This window comes from Zea mays, chromosome 5 (assembly GCF_902167145.1).
Source record: "Zea mays cultivar B73 chromosome 5, Zm-B73-REFERENCE-NAM-5.0, whole genome shotgun sequence".
Taxonomy (NCBI): Eukaryota; Viridiplantae; Streptophyta; class Magnoliopsida; order Poales; family Poaceae; genus Zea; species Zea mays.
The window spans coordinates 198331702-198345439 of NC_050100.1; the positions used below are offsets into that span (position 1 = coordinate 198331702).

At 55.0% G+C, this 13738-nt stretch overlaps 1 pseudogene; it reads left to right on the forward strand.

Annotated features, from left to right (window-relative positions):
* Positions 1 to 8226: 8226 nt before the first annotated feature.
* Positions 8227 to 10517, forward strand: LOC103628796 (uncharacterized; annotated as a pseudogene).
* The last annotated feature ends 3221 nt before the right edge of the window (positions 10518 to 13738 follow it).

The window sequence follows — 13738 nt, forward strand, 5'->3', positions numbered from 1 at the left end:
CTGCGCAGGTTCAAGATTTTGGGCCTGCGCACGCAACCGCTACCACTGAGTTTTTGGCGGCTTCGACCGCAGAAGATGGAAATGAATGTGGTGGGTCTGTTTCTGAGTTTTTTGATGTTACTGACTCTGGGAGCTCGGTTGAGTGGACTGAGGAGTCGTCGGAGGAGGACTTGGATTATTTTGCGGCCTTGGACGTGGCTGCGGCGGAGGCTGCACCACATGCTGCGGACGCGCCAGGCGTGCCCGGTCCTAGCACCGGGCACCGACGACGAAGGGCGGTTGCAAAGCGTAGGATTAGTGCGGAGGAAGGGGCTCGGCTTCGCGTTAGTAGGGCTGGCCGGCAGGAGCTGCTGTCTTTGCCGGCCGCCTCGGGTGTAGGGGAAGGGGAGCTGCGAAGCCTTTTTGCGGGTGAGGAGCTTAGGATAATGTTATTTAATTATAGAGAGATGGGGATTATTCCTAAGGTTGAGCCGATGTAGGGCGTGGTGCCCTCGCTTGTGTATGTGTAAAGGCTTGTAAAATGGAGTTGTGTGCCCTCGCATGCCTGTGCCTGCGAGGGCGCTGTGTACTTTGTCTGGTGTGATTGATTGATTGGTCTTGCTGTCGTTTCTGCTTTTTGTTATACTGTGCTGGCTGCGCCCTTAGGCGGTTCCTGCGATAGACTTCGGATTTTAGCGCGTTTGTGCTTGGTCCGGCTGCACCTTTTAGGCGACTTCTGCGCGGATAGTCTTCGCGACAGACTTCGTTTTTTGCGCACTTGTTGTGCTGAGTCCGGCCGCACCCTTAGGCGACTTCTGCGCGGATAGTCTTCGCGATGGACTTCGTTTTTTGCGCACTTGTTGTGCTAAGTCCGGCTGCACCCTTAGGCGACTTCTGCGCGGATAGTCTTCGCGATAGACTTCGTTTTTTGCGCACTTGTTGTGCTAAGTCCGGCTGCACCCTTGGGCGACTTCTGCGCGGATAGTCTTCGCGATAGACTTCGTTTTTTGGGCACTTGTTGTGCTAAGTCCGGCTGCACCTTTCGGCGACTTCTGCGCGGATAGTCTTCGCGATAGACTGCGGATTTTTGCGCACTTGTTGTGCTTAGTCCGGCTGCACCCTTAGGCGACTTCTGCGCGGATAGTCTTCGCGATAGACTTCGTTTTTTGCGCACTTGTTGTGCTAAGTCCGGCTGCACCCTTAGGCGACTTCTGCGCGGATTGGTCGCACGCGAGGGTGGCTAGCGCTTAGCCTCGCGGTGACTTCGAATTGGTCGAATGCCGAAGACCGTTGTTGCGGTCTTTTTTTGACACATGCTTTTGCGGGGGATTTTTTCTCACATATATTACATGGCTCCGCCTCGTTAAAAACCTCACCCCCCGGGAGGAAAAGAGTGCGGGCCGGTACAAGATTGTTTGCGGCGAATTACAAGGGCGAAATCGGCCCTAAATGGGTCAAACAAAAAATTTGCGAAGGTTGTCGACGTTCCAGGAGTGCTCTAGGTCCTCGCCGTTTGGCGTTGTGAGCCTGTAAGCACTGGGGGAAGCTTTTGACTTGACTATGAAGGGGCCCTCCCACTTGGGCTCCAATTTGCCCTTGGACTCCGTCCGAGCTGTACGGATGAGTACAAGGTCCCCCTCACTGAACTCCCTCGGGATGACTGCACGGTCGCGCCATGCTTTGGTCTGGGCCTGATATTTGTTCAGGGCCTGTAAGGCGAAGACCCGGTCTCCGTCAATGAGATCTTTTGAAGTTGGCTCATCCACGTCGGGGACGGCTGACGGAACTGTACGCGGGGACCCATGCTTTATTTCTTGCGGGGTCATTGCCTCCGATCCGTATAGAAGGCGGAAAGGAGTGAACCCGGTCGCTCTGCACTCGGTTGTGTTGAGCGCCCAGACTGCCTCTGGTAATAAATCGGTCCACCTGCCTTTTCTTTCATCAAGGAGCATCTTTTTGACAGCTGTGAATATTTTCCCATTGGCGCGCTCCACGACCCCGTTGGACTGCGGATGATAGACTGAAGCGAAGGCAAGCTTGGTGCCGATGGAAAAACAAAAATCCTTGAAATCTTGGCTGTCGAACTGTTTGCCGTTGTCGACTGTTAGCTCGGACGGTACTCCGAAGCGGCAAACGATGTTCTGCCAGAAGAATTTTTGGGCAGTCTTTGATGTGATTGTGGAAACAGCCCTCGCTTCAATCCATTTAGTGAAGTATTCGACAGCCACGAAGGCGAACTTAAGATTCCCCTGAGCGGTGGGCAGGGGCCCGACGATGTCCAGGCCCCAGCGCTGGAGAGGCCATGTATGGGCAATCAGCTTTGTATATTGCGAGGGGTTGCCTGACCGAGGGGAGAACTTCTGGCAGGCTTCGCAGGACTTCGTGACCCGATTTGCGGCGCAGATCATTGCGGGCCAGTAAAACCCTTGACGGATCACCTTGGCAGCCAGGGCCCTTGGCCCTGCGTGCGAGCCGCACGTGCCGCTGTGGACTTCACGTAGGATCTGCATGCCTTCGGTTTCGGTGACGCATTTGAGCATTGGCTGACTGACCCCTTTCTTGTACAGTTGGCCTTTGATCAGAGCGAAGTCCCGGCTTCGATGTCTGAGGCGCTTTGCCTCACTGACGTCGGCTGGATGATAGTACCCCTGTAGGAACAGGGTTATTGGTGCCCTCCAGTCTTCTGTCATGATTAGGTTGACTGTACGGTGGCCTTCGCTATCATTAGTGATCTGGAGCCCTTCGGGGCTCCGGACAGCTGGAGTGCCGATGGTGTGGAAAAACACGTCGGAGGGCAGGGGCTCGCCCCTGGCGGCGGCCTTGGCTAAGGCATCGGCCTCCTCGTTCTTGGCCCTATCAACATGTTGTAGGGTGAATCCCTTGAACTGTCTCTCGAGACTTCGGATAGCCGCGAGGTATTGCATGAGCGCGGGGTCTTTTGCTGCATAGTCTTTCTCGACCTGACCGGCAACTATCTTGGAGTCTGTTTTGATGATACATGTGGTGACTCCGAGGGCCCTTAGCTTGCGGAGACCGAGGATGACTGCTTCATACTCTGCTATGTTGTTTGTACATTTGTCAGATTCCAGAGCAAAGCTGAGGCGTGCTGCGTATCTGTGTTTGACTCCGGCTGGTGAGGTGACGACTGCAGCGACGCCTGCCCCCGCATGACACCATGCACCGTCGCAATGGATAGTCCAGACCTTTTCTGTGGATGGGTCCGGCTGTGTTATTGGCCCTGTCCAGTCGACGACGAAGTCTGCCAGGACTTGCGACTTGATAGCTGTCCTGGGCTCGAAGCTGATGTGGTAGCCGGAGAGTTCGGCTGCCCACTTGGCAATCCTCACTGATGCCTCCGGGTTCCTGAATAATTCACCGAGCCCCCTGTCTGAGGTGACTCGGACCTTAAATGCTTCAAAATAATGGCGCAACTTGCGCGAGGACATAACAACTGCGTAGGCAATCTTCTCCAGCTCTGTCATGTTGCATTTGGACGGTGTCAGGACTTCGGAGACATAATAAACAGGGCACTGTCTGACCGCGCCCTCGACTGTCTGCTCCTGTACCAGTGCCGCGCTGACCGCGTGCGGCGAAGCCGCGACATAGAGCAATAAGGGGAGCGAGGAGTCTGGGCTTGTGAGGATGGCCAGCTCCGCCAGGTGCTGTTTTAATGAGGCGAAGGCTGCTGCTTGCTCCGGTCCCCAGGCGAAGTTCTTCGCACCGCGGAGTGTTTTGAGGAATGGAAGACTTCGCTCGGCGGACCTGGAGATGAATCTGTTGAGCGCGGCCATCCTGCCTGTCAGGCGCTGGACGTCCCTGGCCGACTGAGGAGGCGACATATCGATGATGGCCTGGATCTTGGTTGGGTTGGCCTCGATGCCCCGGCGGGACACCAGATAGCCCAATATCTTGCCCTGGCGAACACCGAAAACACACTTTTCCGGGTTTAGACGGAGTCGTGCATCTCGCATGTTCGCGAATGTTTCTGCCAGGTCAGCGAGATGGTCCTCCTTATTCTTGCTGGCGACGACGATGTCGTCCACATATGTGAATATATTTCTGCCGACCTGCCCCTCGAGCACTGTTTTGGTGAGTCTGGAGAAGGTGGATCCGACATTCTTGAGACCCTCCGGCATTCTGACAAAGCAATAGGTGCCGAAGGGTGTTATAAAGCTGGTGCTGGCTTTGTCTTCCTCCTTCATGTATATCTGGTGATAGCCGGAGAAGCAGTCGAGGAGAGACATGACCTCGCATCCGGCCGCGCTATCGACTATTTTGTCGATCCGCGGCAACGGGAAATTGTCTTTTGGGCAGGACTTATTGAGACTGGTGAAGTCTATGCACATGCGCCATTTTCCGCTTTTTTTCTGCACCATCACAACATTGGAGAGCCACGTGGGGTAAGCCACTGGCTCGATGAATTTAGCCTCCAGGAGGCGATGCACCTCTGCCTTGGCGGCCTCTGTCTTTTCGTCTGACATTTTGCGAAGCTTCTGCTTTTTGGGTCGCACCGAAGGGTCAATCCCCAAGCTGTGCTCAATTATGGCTCGGCTGACTCCGACTAGATCGAGGGCAGACCAGGCGAAGACATCTTTATTCTTGGCCAGGCAGCAGAGAAGTCTCTCTTCTTCAAGTGAGGTGAGGTCTTCGCTGATAGTTACTGTCTGCTTGGGCGTGGCCTGATCGAGGGGGACAGTCTTGGTCCCGTCTTGGCACTGCAACTGTGCCTTGTCGTGCTGCTTGTCGGTTGGGCTGGCCGGCGCAGGGACCTCGCGCTGGGTTGTGAGACAGTGTACGTTTCTCTGACCGGGCACGAAGTCCCGCTCAATGTTGCGCGCCGTCTGCTGGTTGCCGCAGACTGTGATGGCGCCTAGCGGGCCTGGTATCTTCATACATAGGTACAACCCGTGGATGGCGGCTTCGAACTTGTTGATGGATCCCCGGCCCATGATGGCGTTGTATGGATATACCATGTCGACAATGTCGAAGGTTACTTGCTCACTCCGGGCATTGGGCGCTACACCGAAGGAGAGGGGCAACTCTATCTTGCCAACTGGAAAGGTGCCCTTGCCGCCGAAACCATACAACGGGTTGTCCGAAGGCTTCAGCAAGCTGTGGCTTATACCCATGCGGTCGAAGGCGTGGAGGAAGATGATGTCCGCCTGACTGCCGTTGTCGACTAGGACTTTGTGTAAGTCCCAGCCTGCCACGCTGCAATTGATGACCATAGCGTCGATGTGGGGGGCGCTGCGTAGGTCGACGTCTCGTGCGTCGAAGGTTAGCGGTATGTGGGACCACTTCGTCTGCACGACTGGGCCAGTGACGGCGACGTGGTTGATGCTGCGGTAGTGGTCCCGCTTTTGCCGCTTGGTGTCGAAGTCAGTACTGGACCCCCTCGTTATCATGTGGATGACTCCGCGATATGGTTGATCGGCGAAGTCTTCCTGTTTTGGGGCGTGGGGGATGTTTTGGTGTTGCTGGTGTGGCGGTGGGGGTGGAGGAGGTACGATTTGTACTTCCTGATGGTGTTGGTAAGCGTGGTGCGGTGGATGCGGAGCGGGAGCGTGGATATATGGTGGAGGGGGTGGCTGGTAATTATGCGCGACAATTCTGGGATTGTCGGCTGGCTGCGCCCGCGCCATTCTGTCTCTGGTGGCCTTCGTCTCGGGGCAGTCTTTGGTCTGGTGGGCGCAGTCTTCGCCGTGGAAAAGGCAATAGAATCGGCGCGGCGGCTGTTGCGCCCGCCCTCGACCCCTGCCGCGAGTTCCGTTTCCGCGGCCCTGAGGGGGATATTCCTGGCGGCGAGGGGGATCAGCAGCAGGCTGTTGGTTGACGATGTTGTGCACTTGCTGTTGACTGCGGCCATCCCGACCGGAGTCTGGTTGCGGAGTCCTCGTCCAGGTGCGGCTGGACTGCGGGGCATCTTTGGGCTTCCGCTGTGACTCAACCTTGCGCTGGTGGAGCTCTTCGGATTTGGCATATTTTTCGAAGAGCTGATATAGCTCCTGCAAGCTCTTTGGTGGATCTCTGATACAATGGCTGTAGAGGACGCCAGCCCGAAGGCCATTGATGGCGTAGTGGATGGCGATCTGGTCGTCGACAGAGGGCAGCTGTGACTTGAGTGTTAAGAACTTGCGGTAATACTCACGCAGAGTCTCTTTTTCCAGCTGTTTGCAAAGCGAGAGCTCGGCCAAAGCGTCGGTGTCTGGACGGTAGCCTTGGAAGTTGAGGAGGAACTTGTCCCTGAGACTTCTCCACGAATCAATGGACAGCGGAGGCAATCTGGTGAACCAGGTGAGTGCTGGGCCCTCTAGTGCGATGATGAAAGACTTCGCCATTGTGGCGTCGTCTCCTCCGGCTGATGCAACGGCGACCTGATAACTCATGATGTACTGCGCCGGGTCGGTGCTGCCGTTGTACTTGGGGTATGCCCCCGCTCGAAAGTTAGCCGGCCAAGGCGTCACTTGTAGGTGTGGCGCCAGGGGACTTCGCTCGTCGAGGTAGTTGACCCCTTGGAATGGCGCGCCGTGCTGGGAGACGTAGTCATGCTGGGGGAAACGCGGGTTCTCCGGCTGCGCCCGGTGTTGCAGGGGTGGGCCATGCTGCCGGCCGAGGTGGCCTTCGCGCGTGTCCTCCGGTTGTGTGCGCTGTTGGAGGGGTGGCTCTTGCTGTAGACCGAGGTGGCCTTCGCGCTGCATCAGCGCGATCTCGCGCTCGAGGTCTTGGGCTTTCTGCTCCTCGTCGCGTATCATTTGCCGCACTTTGGCTAATGCGGACACACGCTGGCGCTTGGCCTCCAGTATCTCTTTCTGCCTCTGGAGATTGCGGTTCCTGAGGCGCAGGGCGCGCAGCTGCAGCTGTTCTTCTGTTGAGACGCCGAGGACCTCGCCGTCCTCGGTGAGGTCCGCGCCTTCCAGTGGGGCGAAGCCTGGGGGCAGCTGTGACTGTCCTTCGGTTCCGCAGGTGCGGAAGGTGTCGTCTTCGCCGGTGTGGGGAACATTGTCTTCAGTGGGCTCTTGGTGGGTGGATTGGGTGAGGGCGAGGGCCTTGCCCTTTCTTGCGGCCAGCAGTGCTGCCTTCGCAGCCTCGTCAGCCTTGGGGTTAGCTCTTTTGGGTGCCATCGCGGGTGGTTTTGTCGTAGCACGAACGGTGGGTGCCAAATGTTGGAACTCGCTCTCAGCAGCAAGAAAGCCAACAAGGGTGAACGGTGGTGACAACAGGGTTACGTGCACGGGGGCAATAGCTCTGTTGATCTAGCCTCTCACGGGCACTGTGCGGGGGTATTTATAGGTATCTGAGTGCCCAGCGTCTTGTGTTAAGGACGCATGTGCCCTCAGACACCTATTTTATCCCCAGAATATTCCCATAAAGCAGGGTTACAGACCGTAATTACAAGTACTCCTTTACAAGTTAGGCCCGTAATACAGAGGCGGCCACGCGGGGCCCGTTACAATGGGCCAGATCGCACGTGGGCCTTGGGACTGAACGAGGACGCGCTGTGGTAGGACGTCGCCGCAGGCCTTCGTCAAAGTGCCGAGTCCTGCGAAGGGTGTCCCTGCCCGCTTTTGTCTCTGTCGGACCAGCGGCTGCAGCGAAGGCCTCGAGCGAAGGGTGGCGTCTTTGCCTTCGCCCCAACAGTCGCTTTGCTCGTCGGTGTACTACAGTGAATCTTTCTTGGAGAGTGGAGAGTGTGGCCTGCTCTGCTAGTGCTTCCTCTTGTCAGTACAGTAGTCACCCCCTTAACCCTTTGGTCACCTCGTGTGGGCGCCATGCTGAGCTGTCAGCTGCCTCCTCCTAACCACTGCCTGGCCCGGGAGCCAAACCATGCATGGACATGGATTCTCGCTGCGTGTGGGCCTCGACTCGCAAAGTTGAATATACAGTCGACTTTGTCTATCGTCTTCCTTTTCCTTTCAACGAACGCACGGTGGGATTTTTGTGACTAGTTTTTTTTTAAATCCGACAACCTGTCATTCCCGCATATATATTAGTAATAAGAACAAAAAATAGAATTGGTTTGGTGATCACTTGATCACAGTTGCACTCTTTGCGAGATGAATTGTCAAGAGAATATTTACCATTTACTCTTAATTTGAGTGTCCCTTCGGTGCTGAACGCTCTGTAACTTTGTGGGTATTCATTATTCAATGGGAATCACTATGCAAAAACCCTTCTTCATGGAAGCTATGCACCGGAACGGAACGGTACATTAGATAAGAACTGATAACAACTTTGATGGTACGGTCGATGGCTAACGTGGTACTCCAGTCGGTAAAGATCCCGAGGTCAACCGTCCTGCCTTTATCGGCCAATGGAGCGCACACAACGATACGACAAAGACAGCAGCCAGTCGTTCTCGTGAAGGTATCTTGACATCGGCGAAGCCAGCATATCCTCTTATTCCTATAGCTATAGGACCCTCCCTAGAAGCGGCGCTGATCTGGATGGCTTTTGAGAAGTTGCGATCTATCAGTGCTTCTCTTGTAGCCTTGCGCCTGGCATCGCTTGTTGTTGTAGAACCTAATTAACAGGGTATAATGTGTGCGTCGTCGTTGGTTGGTCAAATATCTTGTGCGTGCCAGGTCTCAACGTACGTACGGAGCAAAACATAGAGAAATCGGTCACCGTGTGCATTTTAGAATGGTTTCGACCGTGACTTGTGCCTGGGGTTTGCCCATCACCACAACTTGGAGAAAAAAAAGTTGTGTAATAACAGCAGCGCTACTAGTAAATTAAATAGAAAAGGTGCAAAGTAACAGAGCTGGGTGGTATGCATCGGTGGCCGTCGGCTGCTGGGCTACCAATCAAACAGTGTGTGATGGCTGGTTCATTGGGATGCACGCGGCCTCTTCTGCAAAGCCAAGCATGGATCCTTGCCATGAAGAAGCGCCGTGCGAGTTGTATTTTTTCAGCTGGTCCCGTATTTTCCTTTTGTTTTCCCCCCACTGTGTACCTCGCTACAGTGCATGCTCATGATGCATCAGAATGTCGTAACAGGGGCTGTGGTACGGTGAACAGTGGCTGTAGTGCGGTGAACAGTGGCCCCTCGAGAAGGTGGCAGCCGAGCCGAAGGGAAGGGCCACCAACCCACCGAGTTCATAGCGATACACGTACACTTCTACTACAAGGACCATCTCTACTAATCCTTAACCGTGCCCCCGCCACTATCTCGACCGTCCGATTGCGTCCATCCCCACCGTCCGATTGCGATTCCATCCTCGCTCGCGAGTCGCGCCTAGCGCCGCATCCGCTCCCTCTCCCGCAGCAGCTTCCATCCTCGCTATGCGCGCAGCCGCCCCCTTCCTCGCCATGCAGCTATAGCGGGACGCGATCGAGCGCGCCATCAGGGCGCCCCTGGGCACCGTGCTCCGCGACCACGCGCTCGTGCACCTCCCGCCGGTCGCCGCGGCGCGCCTCCGCCTCGTGCACCCGTCGTGGGCGCGGGCGCTCGTGTCGCCGCTCTTCGCCGTCGCGCACGCCACCACCCCGCGCAGGGCCTCGGGCTTCTTCTCCGCGTCCGCGCCCGCGGGCTTCCTCCCGCTCGACGCTGTCGACACCGTGCCGTCCCCGGCGCTGGCCTTCCTCCCGGCCTCGTCGACGCCCGCGTGCTGTTGTCCTCGCACGGCCTCGCGTGCTGCTTCTCCCCGGCCGACGATGCCTACTTCGTGTGCAACCCGGCGACGAGGGCCTGGCACGGCGACCCATGCCCGCCGTGCCGGATCACCTGGCCACGCCCCGCGGTCGTCGTGCTCTTCGACGTCGGCGTCTACAACTTCCGCTGCGACTACACACTCGTCTGCGCCTTTGAGTCGGCGTCGGGGTCCGGCATCTACTGCTTCACGGTGTTCGCGTCGGGGATCGGCGCGTGGCGGGTCGCCAACGCGATCGCGCCTGCCGAGGGGCTCGTCCCCGCCTCGGGCGTCGCGGCTGGCGGGACGGCCTGGTGGCGGACGGACATCAGCATCGCCGTCGGGTACAACCCTGCCATGGGCCGCGTCGACCTCGCGTTGTGCCCCGGGGACAGCGCCCGGTGGGAGATCGGCTCTGTCGTGGGCAGGCTGCACTGCGTCGTTCGCGACGGCGGCAACGTCCTGGTGTTCCGGCTCGACGACAGGCGCGGTGGCTGGGAGCTGGCCACCGCGGTCTCCGTCTGCGAGATACTGCAGCGGCCTTGGCAACCGGAGACCACTTTCGAGCTGTCCGACTCCGAGGACGACGACGAGGAGGAGGCGACGGGTCAGGCAGAGTTGGACCACACGGGTGCTGTCATTGCCGTGGCCAACAGGTACAGCAGGAGCAGGGTACGGGTGCCGAGAGACGACGTGAGGCTGCTGCCGTTCCAGTGCGGCGATGTGGAGGTGGTGCTGCTGTCCGGCTGGAGAGTGGTGGCGTTCGAGACGGTGACACGGCGTCGGCGTGAGACCGTCCTGCCGGTGCCGGATCAGCTGGCCGCCAAGGATTGGGGTGCTGTGGAGTACATCGCGCACACCAACACGCTCGAGCTGGTCGGGCCCGTGGTGTTCATGGAGCCTCCGTGAAAGGGAAATGTGCCTTTGGGCCATTTCTAAGTATTTTGGTGATTGAGTGCCAACACAAGTACTTAAATGTGAATCTATGCCCATGGATGAACAAAGTGCAAATCAAGAGCTAAGGTATGTTTCTAAGTCTTAGTACATTGGTTTTATGTACTAATATACTTGTCTAAGTATCAGAAACAGGAAGAAGAAGAAAAGAGGAGAGTTGGCTGTGTTCAGCCAAGAGGCTGTTTCGGTCTGGAGCACCGGACTGTCCGGTGGTGCAGTGTCCGGTGGTGCACCGGACAGTGTCCGGTGCGCCAGGCTGCCTCGGCCGAAGAAGCCGCTCTCGGGAATTTGCTAACGGCGTACGGCTAAAATTCACCGGACTGTCCGGTGTGCACCGGACTATCCGGTGAGCCAATGGTCGGCCGGGCCAACGGTCGGCCGCGGAATCCGTGCGCGACACGTGGCCGAGCCAACGGTCGGAAGGGGGCACCGGACTGTCCGGTGTGCACCGGACATGTCCGGTGCGCCAACGGCTCCCAGATCTGCAACGGTCGGCTTCGCCATTTAAGGAAAGGAATCGGGCACCGGACACTGTCCGGTGTGCACCGGACTGTCCGGTGCGCCCGATGACAGAAGGCAAGGATGGCCTTCCAGATTTGTTCTCAACGGCTCCTAGCTGCCTTGGGGCTATAAAAGGGACCCCTAGGCGCATGGAGGAGTACACCAAGCATTCCTACAACATTCCTAAGCACCAAGACATCGATCTCACGCATTCGTTTCATTGTGATAGCATCTAGAGCTCTTGTTGAGTTGCGAACTCCTTGAGTTGTGTTGCGAGCTCTTGTTGCGACTTGTGTGCGTGTTGTTGCTCTGATCTTTTGAAGTCTTGTGTGCGTTGCTCATTCCCCCTTTGCTCTGTGTTCTTTGTGAACTTCAATTGTAAGGGCGAGAGGCTCCAAGTTGTGGAGATTCCTCGCAAACGGGATTGAGAAAAAGCAAGCAAAACACCGTGGTATTCAAGTGGATCTTTGGACCGCTTGAGAGGGGTTGATTGCAACCCTCGTCCATTGGGACGCCACAACGTGGATAGGCAAGCGTTGGTCTTGGCCGAACCACGGGATAAACCACTGTGTCGTCTCTGTGATTGATCTCTTGTGGTATTGTGTTTTGTTGAGACTCCTTTCTAGCCACTTGGCATTTATTGTGCTAACACTTAACAAGTTTTTGTGGCTATAAGTTCAAGTTTTACAGGATCACCTATTCACCCCCCCCTCTAGGTGCTCTCAATTGGTATCAGAGCCATTCTCTTCAAGAAAGGGACTAACCGCCCGAAGAGATGGATCCTAAGGGGAAGGGAATCGTGATCAACGACAAGGAAAAGGAGTCCTTCGTCAACGAGCCAAAAGATGACAAATCCAACGACTCTGGCTCGGGCCACAGACGTAAAGATGGGAAGAAGAAGAAGACAAGACGTATCAAGCAGATCGTCTACTACGACAGCGACGAATCTACTTCTTCCCACAAGGACAACGACTACGACAAACAAAAGACGGTTAACTCAAACTTTTCTTTTGATTATTCGCGCATTCCGCACAGCTCAAATGCTCATTTGCTCCCCATTCCACTTGGCAAGCCTCCTCACTTTGATGGAGAGGACTACGGATTTTGGAGTCACAAAATGCGTACACACCTATTTTCTCTCCATCCAAGCATTTGGGAGATTGTGGAAAGTGGAATGAAATTTGATAGCTCGAATAGTCCTTCGTTTATTAATGAACAGATCCATAAAAATGCACAAGCTACTACTGTGTTGCTAGCCTCTTTGTGCAGGGACGAGTATCACAAGGTGAGCGGCTTGGACAATGCCAAGCAAATTTGGGACACCCTCAAGATCTCTCATGAGGGGAATGATGTCACCTTACTCACCAAGATGGAGTTGGTGGAGGGCGAGCTCGGACGATTCGCGATGATAAGGGGCGAGGAGCCGACGCAAACATACAACCGGCTCAAGATCCTTATCAACAAAATAAGGAGCTACGGAAGCACGCGATGGATGGATCACGACGTCGTCCGCCTAATGCTAAGGTCATTTACCGTTCTTGATCCTCATCTCGTGAACAATATTCGTGAGAATCCCAGGTACACGAAGATGACGCCCGAGGAGGTACTCGGAAAATTCGTAAGCGGGCGGATGATGATCAAGGAGGCAAGATACGTGGACGACGCCTTGAATGGACCGATCAACGAGCCTCAACCCCTTGCTCTCAAGGCAACAAGAAGCAAGGAGGCGCTACCTAGCAGGGTGGCACAAATTGAGGCGGCCGGACTTAATGATGAAGAGATGGCCCTCATCATCAAAAGATTCAAGACGGCGCTTAAAGGTCGCAAGGGACAGCCAAGCAAGACCAAAGCCAAGGGGAAGCGTTCGTGCTTCAAATGCGGTAAGCTTGGTCATTTTATTGCTAACTGTCCCGACAATGATAGTGATTAGGACCAAGGGAACAAGAGGGAGAAGAAGAAGAATTATAAGAAGGCAAAGGGCGAGGCTCATCTTGGCAAGGAGTGGGATTCGGACTGCTCCTCGTCTGACTCCGACAATGAGGGACTCGCCGCCACTGCATTCAACAAGTCATCCCTCTTCCCCAACGAGCGTCACACTTGCCTCATGGCAAGAGAGAAGAAGGTAATCACTCGTAATGATATCACTTATGATTCTTCTAGTGACGATGAGTCTAGTGATGATGAAATAGATTACTCTAGTTTGTTCAAAGGATTGGATAGAAATAAAATTGATAAAATCAATGAATTGATTGATGCCTTGAATGAAAAGGATAGGCTTTTAGAAAAGCAAGAGGATTTGTTGTATGATGAACATGATAAGTTTATAGAGGCACAAAAATCTTATGCTTTAGAAGTTAAGAGAAATGAAGTGCTCTCTAGTGAACTATCTTCTTGTCATGAAACCATTGCTACTTTAAAGAATGTTAATGATGACTTAAATGCTAAACTAGAAGTAGCTAGTAAATCTAATTCTTGTGTAGAACATATTGAGATTTGCACTAGGTGTAAAGATTTCGATGTTAATGCTTGTAGCGATCATTTAGTTTCAATTTCCAAATTAACTGAGGAATTGGCTAGTCTTAATGCCCAACTTAAGACTAGCAAGAATGAATTTGATAAACTAAAATTTGCAAGGGATGCCTACACGATCGGTAGACACCCCTCAATTAAGGATG